The sequence below is a fragment of the Schistocerca piceifrons genome, chromosome 4 (genome assembly GCF_021461385.2).
Source record: "Schistocerca piceifrons isolate TAMUIC-IGC-003096 chromosome 4, iqSchPice1.1, whole genome shotgun sequence".
Lineage (NCBI taxonomy): Eukaryota > Metazoa > Arthropoda > Insecta > Orthoptera > Acrididae > Schistocerca > Schistocerca piceifrons.
This window is the reverse complement of record NC_060141.1, coordinates 303,305,422-303,324,710: the sequence shown is the minus strand read 5'-3', so window position 1 is coordinate 303,324,710 and position 19,289 is coordinate 303,305,422. Positions and strand designations below refer to the sequence as shown.

Here is a 19,289-nt window from a genome sequence, read left to right as displayed (position 1 = left end):
GGTAAGAGACAATTATGTCTAATTGTGATTCTGATACCAGTTTGGGATCGCCTTAGGAAAGTTGCTAATGGTCAAGCGAACAGTACATCAGAAAGTGCTGCTGAAAATATAACTGAGAAGGACAAACACCTTAAAAACGCAAAATGCATCTAGCGAATCAATCAGCTACCTGTTGTCGTTAATTGAGGAAAGTCTGGCGCCCATTGAACCACTTCACGTAGAAGCATTGCTGGCCGAAGCTCGCCAAATAAACTTCCAGAACTTGGCAGTGTGACCGAGTAAGGTGGCGCAGTGGTTAACACACTGGCTCGCATTCGCGAGGATGACGTTTCATGCACGCATACGGCCATCCTGATTTAAGTTTTCAATGATTTCCCTAAATAGCTTCAGGCAAATGCCGCTATGGTTCCTTTGAAAGGGCACGGCCGGTTTCTTTCCCCATCCTTCCTTAACGCGAGGTTGTGCTCCAGCTCTGATGTCTTCGTTGTCGACGGGACTTTAAACACTGATCTCCTCCTTCCTCGGCATTGTGCGCGCCGGCTGAAAGTGACTGTTAACAATGTACTGGCCCCACCTGCATGTGTGCGGCTGAGAAGCGCAGCAAGGAGCCAGAAGGCAGAGTCCCCTTTTCCTACTCCCTTAGCTCTTCTCACAAGTTTTGGAAATGCTCCAAGTCATCCAACAATGCTAGTAAATATTCTGAGCGCTGTCCAATCTCTGGCCAAGTTTACCCCAGATCTCGACTAATGCTCCAATGAAATTTTCAGATTTCGGCAGAGCATCAGCACAAGTGAGACTTTTTATTTATTTTGTGGGCGGACACATGGACAGAAGCGAAACTGACTTTCACACTGTATTCCTGAGCAACTTTTAAGGCGCTGTGCTCTGCAGTTGCCATGGAGCATTTCTAACTGCCGATTTCTTGAAGAATCCTCCAGGGCATCTCGCCTTGGCACAAGTGCTCTTAAGCTCCCTGTCGCGTTATCGGCTGGTATATTATATGGCAAGCCAGGCATGGGGAAGAATGTGGGGGTGGGGTGTCCTCAGTCCCGCACACTTAATGCAACAGGTTTATGACCGTGCCTAAGGCTGTGGGCTTGTGGCCATCCGTCTTCAAGCTCTCTGCTAGTCTGATGAGCCGAAACAGAAATATACTGCATCTCACAATCTAAAGCGAACGGCTAAATACATTTCCTTGCTTGACATTGTGGATTCTGTATGAATTACGACGAAAACATCTTTGTTACTCATTCATTAAGTGAACAGACCTTGTTGTACTAATTAGAGCATAAAGTATGAATAAAATATGTAAGATGGCGCGACATCAGTAATTAAGCCACCTTACATGTCACAAAGTTGAGAGGTACTGGAAGTTACTGCTTTCGGCAACGCACATATAATACTCTCTATTTCATAGTGGATATACAGTAGCTTTGTCACTAATTACAATACGACTAGCCTGCATTTGAGTATCTGATAGCATCCACACAATAATAATAATAATACTGCCATCTGAGGATTTTATGCACTCTTGAATAGGTGGAAAACAAATTAAATCTGAATAGCAAAATGCCCTTCTGCCTGCACTTGACATACTGCTTTTGGACATGTACAGTTGCGGTACTGGAAGATATATTGTACATCAAGGAAACAAAGTACAATCGAATGCTCACTCGCCAAGTCCACACGTATTTCAAAGACATCATGCAAACCAAATGGCATATAAGTACTATTGCTGTTGATAATTTCGATATATTTCCAACAAATATCGATATACATCGGCAGCACTTTCCGCTGATAGCTCAATATATAGACATCAAAATGGCAATGTCGAGTGTCGACATTTTTATTTTATATTATGTTTTTTCACAATTTTAGGTAAATATTTGAAGTTGTTCTTTTGAAATTGTAGCAGAACATAATTTTACTTCACTGTGTGAAGCGGTCTTTATACATTTTGAGTATTCATCACGTCGAAACTTTCCCCCCGACTGTATGAAGCAAGTATGTGTGCCACAAAAGGAGAAGTCCAGTTGCATAGGGGATGGTGGTTTCCATATGAAGAAACAGCACACCAGTTGCGTTAAAAAAACAATTTTTAACGCTACTAGTGTGTTGTTTCTTCACATCGGCATTCTTGAAAAACGGTTACTGGAAATGATGAACAAAAATCTAAGTGACAAGATTGGTCTTTACGGTGGGCGGAGACGTGTGAGGGTGCTGATGTAATCGGCACTCGACGTTACCAGCAGAAACAGCAACGTTTAGCTTTACCACGCAATTTTGATACTACAACTGCTAGGTCGCTAGCGTTGGCAGAAGTGAAAAAAAAGGGAAGTCGACATGAAGTGTTCCGACCAAATCCGATATGAGACGAAACCGAACGACGGATCAATCGGACACCTTTTATTGTGCCACTGACATGCAGTTACCATTGTTAGCAAAGAGGTTATCATCAAGTTTGAACGTGCATCGTTTTACTTTCAGTTCTTCCTCTAATTGGGCAAGGTAGGCTGCTAGCATATTGATGTACAGCTTATACAATAGTAAATCAATACTTAAATATACAGCCCTATTTTTTAGGCAAGTACATCGATACCTTTTCCTTCTATATAACGGTACCTTTTCCGACGTGTATATCGAGACCTCGAAGCAGATGAGATATCATTCGAATATCGATGTATCGGATTCCCAATATTTTTAAAAATATCAATAGCCCTAGTCTGCACACACTGAAGTGCATATAGTACATTTTACACTTTGCAATTCATATGAAAATGATGTAACATTCCGAGAAACAAAGTAAACCTATTATACTCTCGAACAAATGCAGAGTTCCGTTTATTACATGTTGGAAAACAGTAAGTAACTTATAAAAAAGTATATCGTTGAAAAGAATGGTAGATGAGACACAGATATTTCTAATGTTAAGCAATTACGTCAAAAACATTATCAGTATTTGTGTGGTGTGTATCCCATCTCTCTGTAACTTTTATTAGAGTGACTGAATTATTGTTGTCAAGTGTTGTATTTATAAACAATTAAAGTTTATCAGTATCTCAAAGTGATTGCGTATTTGTATAACTATGATGTGTACCGACAGCTACTGTTTGTGCATACTTCCTATTCCTCATGCTTGACAGTTTTGACTTTGTGAAATGTTAACCTGGGGGTCTCATCGTTCTTCAGCACTTTGTGACTTACTGAGTGCACTAGTTATCTGGGTTTACAGAATCCAGAAGCTATGTTTTTCATATCTGTACGTACTCAACACAATTACTGCATATTTGAAATACATAAAAATGCACCTTTAGCACAAAAGACACACACACGTTAAAGCACACTTGTTCTCGACGAACTCCAGAAATACTGTATTTTTTGTGCTAAACGAAGGGAGTATTGTATCTTACAGCAAGGATCGCTGACTGTCACAACCCTATTGTGGAGCTGTGAGTCAACTCATCAGAAAACATGGAAGTGTACAGTTCTTTTTTTTTTTTTTTAAAAAAAAAAAAAAGAAAAGAGAACAAGTTTATCTCACACGACTTGCAATTACAGGAACATAGTTAAACATGAAATTGGTTAAACAAGTCAGACGAATGAAAAAATTGCTTTAAAGGTAAATAATAAATTAATTACAGGCTATACTTTCAATAAGTAGCCTGTCAGAAACATTCAAGGTACGTCTGAAGTTTTCTTGAATGTATGGGTTGATTTCTTCATATATTAGCAAGCAATGATTTTAATTACATCTGTTTTCTTAAAAGTATTTTTCACTATTAAAGTAACATAATGTTTCATACTTGAATTTAGTATATAAGGCTCTATTTGTACAGTGAATCTCCCGGTAGCGTAATTTTTCCCATATAACATTACGTGTGCTAATGTCATGCGTATTGAAGGAAATAAGCTGGAACAACAGAGGTGAACAACTTTACTGTACCTCAGTTAGGAATATATTCAGAACGTTTTGAGAGCGCAATGCACACCAGAATTTATAAACGCACTGTCCCTTTCATACCACAGTACTTGAGCTTATCTAGAAGTATTCCATGATTTACACAATCAAAAGCCTTTGATAGATCACAAAAAATCCCAACGGGTGACTTCCGGTTACTCAGAGCATTTAATATTTCATTAGTGAAAGTATATAGAGCATTTTCCATTGAAAAACCCTTCTCGAAACCAAACTGACATTTTGTGAAAACTTTATTTTTACAAAGGTGTGAAGCTACTCTACAATACATTACTTTTTCAAGAATTTTGGATAAGGCAGTCAGAAGAGAGATTGGGCGGTAGTTGTTGCCATCAGACGTATCCCCTTTTTTATGCAGTGGTATAACAACGGAATACTTCAGTCTATCTGGAAAAATACCCTGCTTCAGAGAGCTATTACATATGTGGCTAAGAATCCCACTTATTTCTTGGGAACAAGCTCTTATTATCCTGCTGGAAATGCCATGAATCCCATGTGAGCTTTTATTCTTGAGAGAGTTTATTATCTTCCTAATTTCAGATGGAGTGGTGGGTGAAATTTCAATTGTATCAAATGGTGTGGGTAAGGTCTCTTCCATTAACTGCCTTGCTTCTTCCAATGAACATGTAGATCCTGTTTTCTCTACATTTAAAAAACGATTATTCAAAATGTTTTCGACTTCCGGCTTGTTGTTTATCAAGTGTCCATTCGCTTTGATGGTGATGCCGTCATCCTGTACTCTTGATTGTCCTGTCTCCCTTGTAATAATATTCCAAATTGTTTTGATTTTTTTATCAGGGGTATTAATCTCAGACATGATGCACATGCTTCTGGACTTTTTAATAACCTTTCTTAATGTAGCACAGTAGTTTTTATAATATTTGGCTGTTTCTGGGTCATTAATCTTTCTTGTTGTTAGATGCAGTTCGCTTTTGTGGTTACAAGATATTTTTATTCCTTTAGTAAGCCAAGGTTTTTTGCATAGTTTCTTATAATTAGATTTAACTACTTTCTTGAGGAAACAGTTTTCAAATTCTCTTACAAGTGTATCATGAAATAAGCTATATTTTAAATTAGCATAGGATTTCTTGTACACCTATTCCCAATCTAACTGCTGAAGATTTTCTCTGAAATTTCTAATTATTGAGTCATTAATTGGACGCACAACTTTGGGAGGTAGTTTTTGGAGGGTAGTTTTGAATTACTGAATGGAGCTATGTCATATACTGTAACTAGCTGACCATCATGATCAGAATGCCCATTCTCAACAGGACAAGAATTTATGTTTTTAAACCTATCTTGGTCTATAAAAGTGTTATCTATCAATGTGCTGCTGTCCTTTACTACCCGAGTAGGAAAATTAATGACAGAGGTGAAATTGAAAGAACCGAGCAAGACTTCCAGGTCATTCTTCCTATTACACTATTTCAATGAATCATCATTGAAGTTCCCACAAGTAATAATTTGCTTTCCCCTATCTGACAGATAGCACAACAAGGCATCCAAGTTTTCCAGGAATAAATGAAAATTTCCTGAAGGGGACCCATATACTGTTATAATTATAAAAGAGCCCTCCTTCAGTTTAAGTTGGCAGGCACATGCTTCTATAGGTTGCTCTAGACAAAACTTTTTTGTATCTAAGCTTTCTACACAGTGATAACTTTCGACATATGTGGCAACTCCTCCTCCCACCTTATTCTCTCTACTCATATATGCAGCTAGTTTATAACCACTGATATTTACGTTTTCCATATCACACACAATGTGATGCTCAGACAGGCATAGTATATCTATTACATTATTAGATTCAATGTCATCTAAACAAACCAGGAATTCATCTACTTTATTCTTCAATCCCGGAATATTTTGGTGAAAAATGGTAACATTGTTTTTTACTTTACTTTTCTGAGAATCTACTTTTTTCGTTAATCCACCAATATTTTGGTTAAACATGGTCAGTACACTAATTGATTCAGGTGCGAGCGAAACTTTTTGAAGATGAAAGGCGTCCATAGATGATGGTGAGGAAACAAGCTTAGAGTCCAGAAGAAGATGTTAGTTGATGCCCAGTACGTCTATCAATGATTTAGATGCATACTTGCGAACGGATCGGCAACGGTTTATACGTGGCAATATTTGCTTAAAAATAGCTGGAGCCTTCAAGTTCCCAGGCAAAACGTTTTCCATGTTAAACGCTGCCAGTAACAGCTAGAAAAATTCTATCCTGACAGCTCATCAGTATTTATTACCACAACTTATGATGAAATTTGACTACCAGTTCAACGATGAAAAGATAGGTCAGTGTTTCGTACAGGTCTTTCTAGAAAATGCCCGCCGAGTAAAATCGAAAAAAAATAAATAAATAAAAACCACTCGAGGAGTGTGGAAAAGTTTATTTACTGGCATAATCACTGGTAATTTTACGACGGGTAAAATTTTGCTTTCCCTTCACCGCTAATGCTCTTCCAATCAACAACAAAAAATGCCTGTGTAAAATTTCTATACAATCAAACAACTGTTAAATGACAATTAAAGACCGTTAAGTTGCAAAGTAGTACACACATCCATTAATTCCGGACAAAAGAGGTATTGTTGATCTACTCCAACACTTCTTTTATTAATCTGAAAAGAATTTACAGTGTACTTTAAAGCCACAGCAGCACTTATAAGGCATTCTGAATCAAATGTGCCATAAGGTACTATCTAAAATTTCTTGAAAATTAAAAAAATTAAGAAAACTATTTTTTTTTATAATGCATTCGAAACTTATAGGAACAAACACCTTTTTACGCACAACTTTTGTTGATAGCAACTACAGTGGTCACGAATATTTAAACCCCATTTCTATCACAGATCATGCACCCGTCAATCTGAAAGAGACAATTGTGCAAATACAGTGACTTGCGTAAACTGTTACTGCACTTGCTGCTGGTAAACCTTTTCAGGTATAAGCCCGTGGTCAACGAAACTCTTCTATTCCTGACGTTTCGTCCAGAGCTGCGTTGGACATCTTCAGAGGCGCTGCTCCTCCGTTGACGCTTGCCAAAAGTCGCCAAGACTCAATGGAGCAACGCCTCTGAAGATGTCCACCGTAGTTCTGGACGAAACGCTAGGAACAGAAGAGTTTCGTGAACCGCGACCGTATACCCCGAGAGGTTTACTAGTAACAGCTTCATCCAGTCACGAAGGCCTTCATTCTGTTGCTGCAGTTACTGTCGTTGATGATCTTTGGTCAAAGATGACAGACGTATGTTTCTGGTAACCCAAGCTACACTACTTTCGGTGGTTGATGTACAATCACTTGTTTTTGATGCACCCAGCTGACGAGCAAATCGTTGTTCCACTTTGTGTTACACCAAACATGGAGATCGGTCATTCTTTTTGGCATTGAATCATTAATATTCTTATCTTTATCTCTGTTCACCGTTTCAAAGCATCTTCACGAGTTATATCAAAGACATAGTCCATAATTTCCATAAAATCGTGTGTATACTTTGTAATTTTAATGGAATAGTTCTGTAAACTTTTCCAGTCACTGTAGAGCTGGAATGAATTATCAAAGCCGTTGTCAGTTCTTCTAGCACAAATTACTGCGCCTTTACCAAAAAATGCCGTTTTTTTTAAAAAAAATATTAATCTTGTTCTTTCCTTTGTTGTACGCTTTACGACTCTTAAAATGTTGAAGAAAAAGTTTAAGGCTTTCTCGTTTGAGGGTAATGTGGCTACAATTACTTGACAGGAAACGCCTACAGGAGGGACTTAAAATGTGTTCTTCATTTTTAATAAATTACCGAAAGAAGATTATGCAGTTTTTAAGTCTAGGAAAAGCGTATCTCTGAATTCCCTTTGTACTACCTGCATAATCGTGTGTGTTTATCTAACAATATTTATGAAAAACCGCTTAACAAAATTCGTATGGAGGACATTTGGAATTTTTCTTGTTAACTTAGCACTATTAACTCCTAAGCTACTGTAAATAAAGATCACAAGTTAGTTAAATTAATAAAACCTCATATCAGTTTCCACTACCAGTGTCTGCAAGCTATTGTTTATAAAATACGTGTTAAAACATTATAAAAAAACGATCTTCTGGACAAAAACATCAGAACTGCATGGTCGTTGTGGGTCTCCTTGCAGTTCTTTGACTGAGCCAATATTTTACGCAGTGGATTTTTGTTGTAGGAACAAGATAAAGGCGTGGAAGGAGCTTCCAGAAAGCATGATTGTGCCAAGTAAATAAACACTTTCAAATTTTCTGTCAATCACAGATATTTTCTCTAAGAAGATACCTCCTGGTTTACACCACGATGAAACAGAAATTCAGAAAGTACTTATTGGATTGCACGGTGTAACTTGACGCAGATAAAAACTCAGAACATGATTCAGTAATGTTAGAGAGTAGGTTGAAATTTAAGGGAAGACAAAGGAACAGTGCTTCAGCACTGGGGAATGATGATGTGTGTTTGAAGTTCTCTGGCGTTGTAGATGCTGCGGTGATGAATATTACAGTAGGTAGTTTACTAGAGCAGGAATGGACATACCTACCATGGATAATCACAGACTCTGGACAGACAATAGTTGGTAACATAGAGGTAAGCGTAGATAAGTGATAAAATATTTCAACCCATCGGCGACAGAAGGATTTAGTAAATTGTTCAACAAACCCCAGGAACATGTGTAAGTGCTATGGGGAAACAAAGAGAAAACAGTAAGACCGAAAGGCGAAGAGGGATGTGCTCGGATTGAAATGCGTGTAAGGCAGGGATGTAGTCTTTCTCCTCTGCTTTCAAACTGCATATTGAAGAAACAGTGAAAGAAATAAAAGAAAGGTATGGGAAGTGAGATTAACATTCGGAGTAAAGGGTTTCGATGATAAAATTTGTCGAAGACATTACTATCGTTGCGTTCGAAGCATTCCGCCATAAGGAGACTCTTTATTGTGCTAAAGGCCTTGTCTTAAGGGAGCGTAGAAATGTTAGTTCAGGACGCCTTTTTTGCCATTTGAGTGAGAAATTACATCTGAAGGTGGAAGAATCAGCTGTGATAAACGGTATAAGCATGCAGAAGGCAACGGAAGGCACAGTAATAAAGACACATAAAGTGTATCCACATGACAAACTGTCTTCCACAAATAATCTCATGATGATCATTCCTTCTGTAAAGACGGAGGCTGCCGTGAAGATTGTTATCAGGAGGAGAATGAATGAGGCTAGTATCGGAACTTTTTACGGAAACAGCAGAATGAGAAAGGGAGATAAGAATGATAAAGATAAAATTGGTGGGGATATGTAAATTGAAATGGATATGACACATTGCTGGCCAGATGGTTAGAGGGTAATAACAACAACATCAGTGAATGACGTAACAGACGTTGGCATCATTATGAAACAGAAAGGTGGCTAACAGGGTGCGTTAAGAAACAGTAACGCAATTATTCTTCTGACCACGAGTAAAGGTCAGTATAAACCACCATTGTACTGGTTTACATGCCCATATCAGAGGTTGATGATGATTAACTAGAGAGAATGTATGAGGAAATAGAAAAAGTGATACAATACTTGAAGGGATATGAAAATTTAACGGTCTTAGGAAACCGGAACGCTACTACTGGAGAGGGAAGTGAAGGTAGAGATACTGAAGAATCTGGGCTTTGTAGCGAACACCCTCTTTCAAAATCATAAGACAAGAAGTTGTATTTGATAAAGTCTACGAGATACTAGAGTATCATGGTCGGACATAGATTTAGAAATCCAACGATGGACTAAAAAGTATACCTGGCTGCGGGAATAGTCTCAAACCATAACCCAGTAGTGATGAACAAGAGGCTGAGATTGAAGAGAATAAAGAGTATACGAAGAAATGGTATACGAAAACGTGGGACAAAACGAGACTAAGTTGAAGTTCTCTGACGGAGAGATGTAAGTGAAAGCGTAGAGAGCATTTCAGAAGACATGGAAGGAAATAATTAAAGCAGAACAGGATACCGCAGGTATGATAGAAGACCCGGTGGATGATTCAGGAAATACATTTGTCTAGGTAAAATACGTAAGTGACTAACACTGCATGATTATAGATGCCTGTGCACAGGCAGGGTGACGACTCCAGCGAGCGACCAAATGGTGTAAACTGCCCTGAAGATGACCCCATCGCGGGTTGAAACCGGTTGGCGGCAAAATAATTAGTGCGTATTGTGACTGTCATTTTGAATAAATGATTATAACTAAATTAATCGCTATTTTCTCCACACAACTACGTTGTCCAAAAATTTGTTGTTTTCTCATATTATATGCTGCGAACAATGGGTGAAGGGCACCAGGCCGATTCCTTATTTCCGAAAAACTTTCGAAACGGTACCACACTGCAGACTGTTAACGATGGTACGTGCATAGGGAATATGCTCCCAGATATGTGACTGGTATGAAGAGTTCTTAAGTAATAGAACCCAGGATGTTGTCCTCGACGGCCAGTGTTCGTCGCAGACAGGGGTAACATCAGGAGAGCCCCAGGGAAGTGTGACAGGACCGTTGCTATTTTACATATACATAAATGATCTGCCAGGCTTAGTATGCAGTAATCTGCGGTTGATCGCTGATGACGCTGTGATGTACGGGAAGGTGTCGAAGATAAGTGACTGTAGGTTGATACAAAGTGTCCCAAAACAAAATTTGTAGTTAGTGTGACGAATGGCAGTTGTCTCTCAATATAGAAAAATATAAGTTAATGCTGATGAGTAGGGAAAACAAACCCGTAATGTTCGGCTACAGCGTTAGCAGTGTCCTGCTTGACACAGTCACGTCGTTTCAACATTTGGGGTAACGCTGCGGTGCGTTATGAAATGGAATGAGCGTGTGAGGATTGTAGTAGGGTAGGCGATTGGTCGACTTCGGTTTATTGGGAAAGTTTTAGGAAAGTGTGATTAACTGTAAAGGAGACCGCATATAGGACGCTAGTGCCACCTACTCTTGAGTACTACTCGAGTATTTGGGATCCGCACCATGTCGAACTGAAAGAAGTCATTGAAGCAATTCAGAGGCGAGCTGCTAGAGGACGAGCTCCTGAACAACTGCCGGCGCACAAGGACCAGTCTTCCCCCTGTCAAGAGGGCTAGGTCATTGGCACCTCGAAAACATCTTACGCGTCCACCGAGGCAAGTACCAACTACCAACTACTCCAGTAACATCGTCATATTACTGGGGGACGGAAATCGGCAGTGAGTGTGCAACAAATAACGGTAGAGCATGGGGTTGCGTGAGAGAAGGGGTGGGGAGGGGGCGTGTGAGGTATTAGATGGCCCGTCTTCTCAGCTTTAAAATCACGCCGTCTTCAACATGCGCTACACACCATGATGTAGGTCAGACAAAAAAAGTACCGACGTATATTTTATGGGAAATTTGATCCTCTCTATTTTCATAAATAGTCACCTCTGCCGAAAATTGTGTCGTTTCAGAAATGTGAGAAATCAAATGACGTCCAGTTTTTCGAGGTCTTTTCCATTTTTGACCCATTACCGAGCCGAAATATTGGTGGGACTTTGAAAATTCGGCTTCAGAACCCTCGAAAACATAGAACAAGCTTCTCAGAAAATTACTGCAAAAGTTTCCGCTATTTGGCCTTTTTGATCACCATTTGACCGGAGTAAAGTGCACATTCCGTTGACGTAGTATCGTGAAATTTGGCAAGAAGCAAAGTTTCACAGTACAAGTAAAATAAAAAAACTCTCAAAATTGTTAAATTGTAATTATATCGCATATGAAATATCTTTTCCGTCATAAGCATAACAGAGAATGATTATAGAGTGCAAACATAAAGTTAAGTTGCAGTCATGTTTTAGTAAGTAAATAAAAATAGTTTATTTAAATATTATATGTCTACATATATAAGCTGGAGTCCCCTGCCCCTCCCCCCTTTTTTTACGGCCGGGCTAGTCCGCGGAACTACTGTAGTACTGTTGAGATTTGATACGGTCTTGGAATTCCCGGGACCGATGTCTGGCCAGTATCTATGGAAAACAGGCAAAAATCGTTGAAATTGTCGATTCTCGGGGTGGATGATTTGTAAATATGTTCTTACTTAGGTTTTCACGAAACACCTCAGTACGCGTGTTCTACTCGCACCTGACCATTTTGTTCTCTTGTCCTCGCGTTTACTGCCCCTGAAAAGAGACGGAATATCGACAGAATGGATAAGATTTTGCTGATGACCATTAACCAACATTATGTTTCTCAAACAACTTTGCGATAAAAATGCACCAGTGACAGCTGATGCTGTGATTGTATTGGGGAGGCTATTTAAAGTAATCTCGAAGGTAATTATATAGTACTAAAGATATTACAGTTTACATTGGCACAACATGTAAAATTTCCTAATATCTTACTGGTGTAATTAACTCTGCCGAAGCAAGGACGTAAAAGAAAATCAAATTGTTTAAAAAGAAGGTGCACAATTCATTGCGTTATCACTGTTCATCATGTCATAACCAAGAGAAATATAAAAATAAAAAATGAAATAAATCCATAATAAAGAAAAAAAGTTCTATATGACAGCGTAATGTCTCATTCAGTTCTCCATTTCTGTTATCAAGAGGAACATGTTTCATTAAATAAGAATTCATTTGTGAAAAGTAGAAAACAAGTGATATGGTTTACATTCGTTTCTTCTAATATTTGTAAGGACACTGACAACCCACGCCGTTGAACGCCCTTAATTTCCAAACGCACACGCGCATAGCCAAACTGAGACTAATGACGTATGCACTTTTGACAAATCACCTTTACTGCCAAGAGGTTGAAGTTTAGATAGACGAGGTGCTGTATCACCAGCCACGTGAGTTGTTCAGCAGTGCGAACACTTTACAAACAACGCGGAATCGCTGCAGACATACGGTCACCAATGTACCACGTTCGATAACAGCTTAGCAGCGCCAGTATATCGTGCGTTTAGGCAAGCAACGTGCCCGATAAGGGCGGCTGAGGTAATCTAGCACTCCCACTATCTAGCGCCAAACATGGCTTCCACGTCAAACATCAAATTAAAACCAGGAAGAAAGGTAAATTAGGGATCAGCTTCCCGGCGAGGGTGAAGCTATTATAGACGGAGCACATGCGCGGCTTTGTGAGCCAAATCGACAGTGTACTTTCCAAAGGAAACATCGAGGCCTTTTGCCTTAAGCAATTTAGCGAAACTACGGAATGCTACAGCGTGACTGTCCGACGGGGATTTGAACCTGAATCTTCTCGAATGGAAGTCCAGGATCTTAACAACTGCGACAGACCTCTATAGCAGAGCTAGTTGACATGCGAAAGGGAGATGATGACTTTGACCTTCGATGTGCCTTTGCCTGAAACACTAAGTTTGTAATCAATTTTCTGGTTGATGGCTGAGCTGCTTTCTTGATGTAAGTACGAAGTAATGGTGAGTAGACCGTTGAAAAAGGTAGTTACATGAATAGTGAGTCTTAAGGTATGTTTACATGGGCACAGAAACTGCATATTGCCGATAATATAGCACTGCAACATTGCCAGCCACACGACCTGCAAGCACCTATTAAGCAAAATGTCGGGCGCTGTTCCCCAACGATGTTTATAGCCATAAATTTTCGGGCCAGAAGAGTTTACGTGGGCCACAATATGGCCGCTAAAATGGCAAAAACGAGCAACTGAATGTGAATGCGGCTCTGCTGGATTCGCATTCCTCGTAGAAAAAATTAGCAAGGAAAAGAGAAATAGAGTTTTCAGGATGCGTACAGTTTAAGCGAACTGCTTCCTAAGCGTTAGCATACGAACTGATGAAGAGTACATACATCATCCAGAAAATCGAAACACGGTTTCGAATACACCGTAAAAGGATACTTGCAGTTTAGGTGAGCGAAAAGCTTTCTAAACGTTACCTTACGAACTGATCCTGTGTTCAGACCTCATCCACAAATTTGAAACACGATTTCAAATGCACTGTAAAAGGAATTCTTCCGAGAATTGATAAGGCTGATCAATACATCTGCATCAATACTCCGCAAGCCATCCAACGGTGTGTGGCGGAGGATACTAATGTCACCATTAACTGATGTCCTTTTCCTTGTTTCATTCGCAAATGTCTCCTGGAAAGAATGAATTGTCGGTAAGCCTTTGTATTAGCTCTAATTTCTCGAATTTTCTTGTTGCGGTCATTTCACGAGGTATAGATGGGAGGACGTAATACGTTGTCCGGCTCTTCCCAGAACTTACTCTCGAAATTTCAGTAGTAAACCTCTCACTGATGCACAACGCGTCTCTAGTAGCGTCTGCCGCTGGTGTGTTGCCATCTATGCGATGATACCGCGCCGACTAAACTATCCCTGACGAAACGCGCCACTCTTCGTTGGATCTTCTCTATCTCTTCTCTCAGTCCTACCTGGTAAGAGTCCCAGACTGTTCAATAATACTCAAGTATTGGTCGAAAAATCGCCTTGTAAGTCACTGCTTTAGTGGATTTCCTTAATATTCTTTTTACAAATTTCTGTCTGGTATCAGCTTTGCCTGTTATTTTTACGAACAAAACATCATCCTCTAAGTTACATTTATGATTCAGTAATGGACATCAATTAGAACTCATGACAATATGGATACGACATAATAAGCAACCTCTATATATTTTTTAAACAAACTTTGGCTTAGGAAGCGAGAACTTCATTTTCTGGCTACTTACTCTTGTTTCGGACTCAGAGGCATTTGGATGTATGTGTTTAATAGCTGATTTATTGGATAATAATCGTTTTATTCATAAATGCTAGTGTCTGCATTCATTATAGAAACCTGCAATCATTACGATATTAATTTTATTCTGATCATTTCATGTGTTCCAGCAGAGTTAGCAGGAAATTGAGCACACACTGTTTGAAGTCAGAACGTCTGATTGTTCATCGCACCGCGTCGATTAAGCGCTCTAATCGCAACAAGTCGAACCTGAAGGTTTACTTTTACTAAATCCAAATTAATATTTATTACCACTTTTATCGTATATATGTAAAATTTTAAAAGAAATCGGTCAAGAAGTTTACGAGAATTTTGATAACCATGTTAAACAACAGAATGTGTGTGAAATCTTATGGGACTTAACTGCTAAGGTCATCAGTCCCTAAGCTTACACACTACTTAACCTAAATTATCCCAAGGACAAACACACACACCCATGCCCGAGGCGGACTCGAACCTCTGCCGGGGCCACCCGCACAGTCTGTGACTGCAGCGCCTCAGAGCGCTCGGCTAAGCCCGCGCGGCATGTTAAACAACGTCTTGTCTTCGTATAGTAACACATATTACTTCGCGTGTCCCGTAACTCTCGTTGTACAGGGTGACACACGGGAGACGGACGATTTTTAACGAAATAATACTCAGCCAACTTTAAAATTAATCATGTTTATTTACACAAAATCAAAGCTCATTATTTGCCATTTTAGTTAACAAAGTTATTTGTGAAAAATAATGTCGTGAAGGTGACATCCATCATTTCGAACGCAGGACTCAAGTCTCTTCTCAAAATCCTCCACCACATGGACTAAAATTTCTGCAGGGATGGCAGCAATTTCTTGAATGACTGCATTCTTCAACTCGTCCAAATTTCGTGGTTTGTGGTTATAGACACAGTTCTTAAGGTACTCCCACAGAAAAAAGTCACATACTGACAAGTCGGGAAACCTGGGAGGCCAGGGAACATTGCCAAAACATGAGATAATGTGGCCAGGAAGCATGCGTCTAAGAATTGTCATTGAAGTGTTTGCGGTGTGCGATGTTACCCCATCCTGCTGGAACCAAACGAGTTTTAAAGGGATTCGTCGTCTTCTTAGTTCTTCTTAGTTTCAAGCATGCGAATGTAACGAACCGAATTAACAGTAACTGTGGCCCCGTTCTCTTAAAAAAAATAAGGTCCAATAATGCCAACAGAGCCAAGAGCACACCAGACTGGTAGATAAGGTGTGGATGCTCTGGAGCCTAGTAACGTAGGTTTTGCTTATTGACGGTCCCGTTTGAATGAAAATGACTTCATCGATTATCAATCAAATTTCATTTTCATTCGATCCCAAAATCACTTGCATTCTGTAAGCGAAGTCAATTCCAGATTTTTTCATGTAATGTGTTTAAAGTAATCTGTAAGTCTTGCTTGCACATCTACAATGGTTTGCTCTTTTTAGAATAACAGTTTATACTCTTTCTTTGTCTCAACTGTTTTTGCCGAATTCCCCGGTCTCCTGGTGAAAGCTCTTGGGTTAGCATATGGGTGGTGGTGTTAGAAAAACCGCAACATTTGGAAGCATTTCTTCTGGCAAAGACTTACAGAAAATAATGACCTGGGGTGAGAGAAACATATTTCTCCAATTTTAATATAACGTATGTCGTCTTTGTTGGAGTCAGTGTTAACAATTTCTTTATAGTTTACAGGTACACAACTAAACCTATAGGCAGAGAGAACATAGTTCATAATCGTTTCTTGGTCTTGGTTGTCTGGAAGGTTTCCTTGTCCATCAATCAACCATGTGGTATCTTATCGTTCCAGTAGACAGGTTTCAGGACAGTGTTAAACACAACACAGCACACAGCTTTTCCATTAGCTATCTGCTAGTTTACGAGTACACCACATACAAGTGCTTCATGTTGAGTACACCGGAACCTATTGTGTATTTAATACACTTAGTCTCCCTAGAACTCAATTTATCCCTTAACACTGTTCTGCTGCACTTACATGTGCTACAGACATTTAATATTTGCTCTTAACCCTCTTTGTTAACTAATAAACATTAACTTTATACGATTAAAACATTATTTTTAATAACCTGTGACTTTTCGATCTCCTGAAATGCCGAAACCAGAACTGCTAGAGAAAATATTAATAGGGCATTTTTTATGAAACTTCCTGGCAGGTTAAAACTGTGTGCCGGACCGAGACTCGAACTCGGGACCTTTGCCTTTCGCCGGCAAGTGCTCTACCAACTGAGCTACCCAAGCTCACAGGTTTAATTCCGCCAGTACCTCGTTCTAGGGCCAAGCTCACAGCTTTAATTCCGCCAGTTCCTCGTTCTAGGGCCTTTTTTGTATGTAATTTAATGTAAGTTAATTTTTTTGCTGGGAATCGTTTTCGCTTGAGGCTGCAGTTTTCGAGTTATTTAAGAAGAACATAAAAAATAACCTTTAAACGCTCCCGACCCTTCCCCCCCTTCCCCCCCTTCCCTCTCCCCCCCCCCCCTCACACACGCACACGTTCACAGCCCGCAAATCAGGACTTTTAGTATGTTGTGCCTCGTACTCCTGGCATAGAATAATATGCGACTACACGAATATTTTTCTTGATTTTCCTTCGTTGACTGGAGTCGCTGTACTTAGCAGATACTATGAATGTTCTTCTTTTCATTGGTTTATCCCGTGTCTTCAAAGTGTTAGATGTTTTTCTGTGTTTGACAGCGTTAGTGGTAGAGAATTCCCGGATGCTCTTCCTGTCGCCATCCCTTCTCCCTCGCTACTCAATCCGTGTTGCCCCATTTGTTTCAGTTTCGTGGTATTACCTGTGAAACTGTGAGAACATGTTCTAAATGTTTGCGAATCGTGTACCTAAGGAGGGACGTGGGCACCAGCCCGGCATTCGCCTAGTCGGACGAGAGAAACGGCCTAAAAACTACAGCTAGGCTGGCAGGCACACCGGCGCTCATCGTTAATCAGTTGGGTAGTTTCTATCCGGGCCTGGCGCCCCTCCTCGTATCCCGGAAGCTGCGTACTAACGAGCGCGGCTATGAGAACGTTTAAGGAAGTACTGTGAGCAATGAAAAACAGATTAACCCCAATAACGCTCCCATCAGTAAAAAATATACTTATATAATTCACATTCAGTGTAACTACCCAACAAAAAAATGTGTATGGCATTCACATTCAATGTTAACTTCCCAACAGTTTGTTATTCCGTAACCTCGCAATAATAACGTGTGACTAATCTCTCAATAAAATTGTGGCTCACTTATAACCTTTCAATAATTAACCGTGAACTTAAACTGGTAAATTTTGGACGTCAGTAGTGCTGCGTCATGGCCCTGAAAGATCATACTGAATAAATTGAAAATTCTTACCTCAATAAGGTCGCCGGATAACGCATATATATCTGCTCCTGTAAGAAATTTTTCTGGCACAGCCCACTGCAATGCTGGCCAATAGATTTGTCATGTATGAAAGAAACACCTGATGTTTCTCTACAATAATCGGGATGACCATGGATTGGAGAAATTAGTAAATTCTTTGAATTGAGATGAATGATTGTCAAAAGTCAATTTTTTTATAAGAAATTAAGGGATTTTTTAAAAACATTTACATGGGACTTGATATAACAACAGCACATATGCGCGAGGCTGCTTTTACCTTATACTACATCGCTCAGGCACCGCCATCTCTCCCCATGAACGGCCCAGCCAACTCGATACACAGCCTACTGCTGCACAGTTCGTACTGCTGACAACACTGCTCTTTGGACTGAGGTTCTCTTATAGCTTACATATCGCAGGCAGCGCGTGAGTAGTCCATCGAAATTACATCTGCTCGAGTGCGCTAGCAATAAATTCCTTAGTCATGGACCTTTTACAAAGTCATTTTATATTTGGTATTCACATCAACACTTATTTTGTAAGTATGCCTACTTGGTGAAAGTTTACAATTTTATATTGCTGCCTGCCATGCGTTTAATATCACTGGGTAAGTGGTCAAAAATTTTGGCTCCAGCATTGTGCGGCGCTTTTTGTGGTAATACAATCTCAGTGTAGCGTAATGCATGTAATTTTTTTCTTCTGGTTTTGAAACTGAATCGTTTATCTCAGAAGGGCCTTGTGTTCGTCTGACAGTTTTCAGAAAAGAGGAAAAAACTGTTTTAATTTTTTACAGGGCATTTTTTAATTGTTGGCAGTGACCATGTGAGATATAACCACTATGAACAATTATTCTGACTTATTATATACTCAAATGTTGTGTCTATTTTTTTACCAGAACTGATTATTTCTTTTGGACATAAGGCTTTTCCGAAATAAAAATCTGGAATCTTTGCATTTCACAAGCAAACAGTATAGTGAACATGTAATCAAATGTTACAGACAATGTTGAAAGAATTCACAATATCTGTCCGTGAAAACAAACTGTTCATCAGTATTAGAAATCACAAATCAAACATCTTCTGTGTTCATTGCTCCTACAGCAGTTGTTCACTGACGCATAATATTCCAGAATACTAGGATGTGCTCTTCCTACACTATGTAAGCAGCTGACTTCTTTATATCTATCACGTTCTTTTCGTAGATAGTAATATAGTCATCTGA

The 19,289-nt window shown here is 39.5% G+C and overlaps 1 protein-coding gene across 1 annotated transcript in view; it reads left to right on the top strand.

The window, feature by feature from the left end:
* The window catches only part of LOC124795404, a 332,223-nt gene that overhangs the window by 126,594 nt on the left and 186,340 nt on the right, over positions 1–19,289 (top strand). The window lies entirely within an intron of this gene.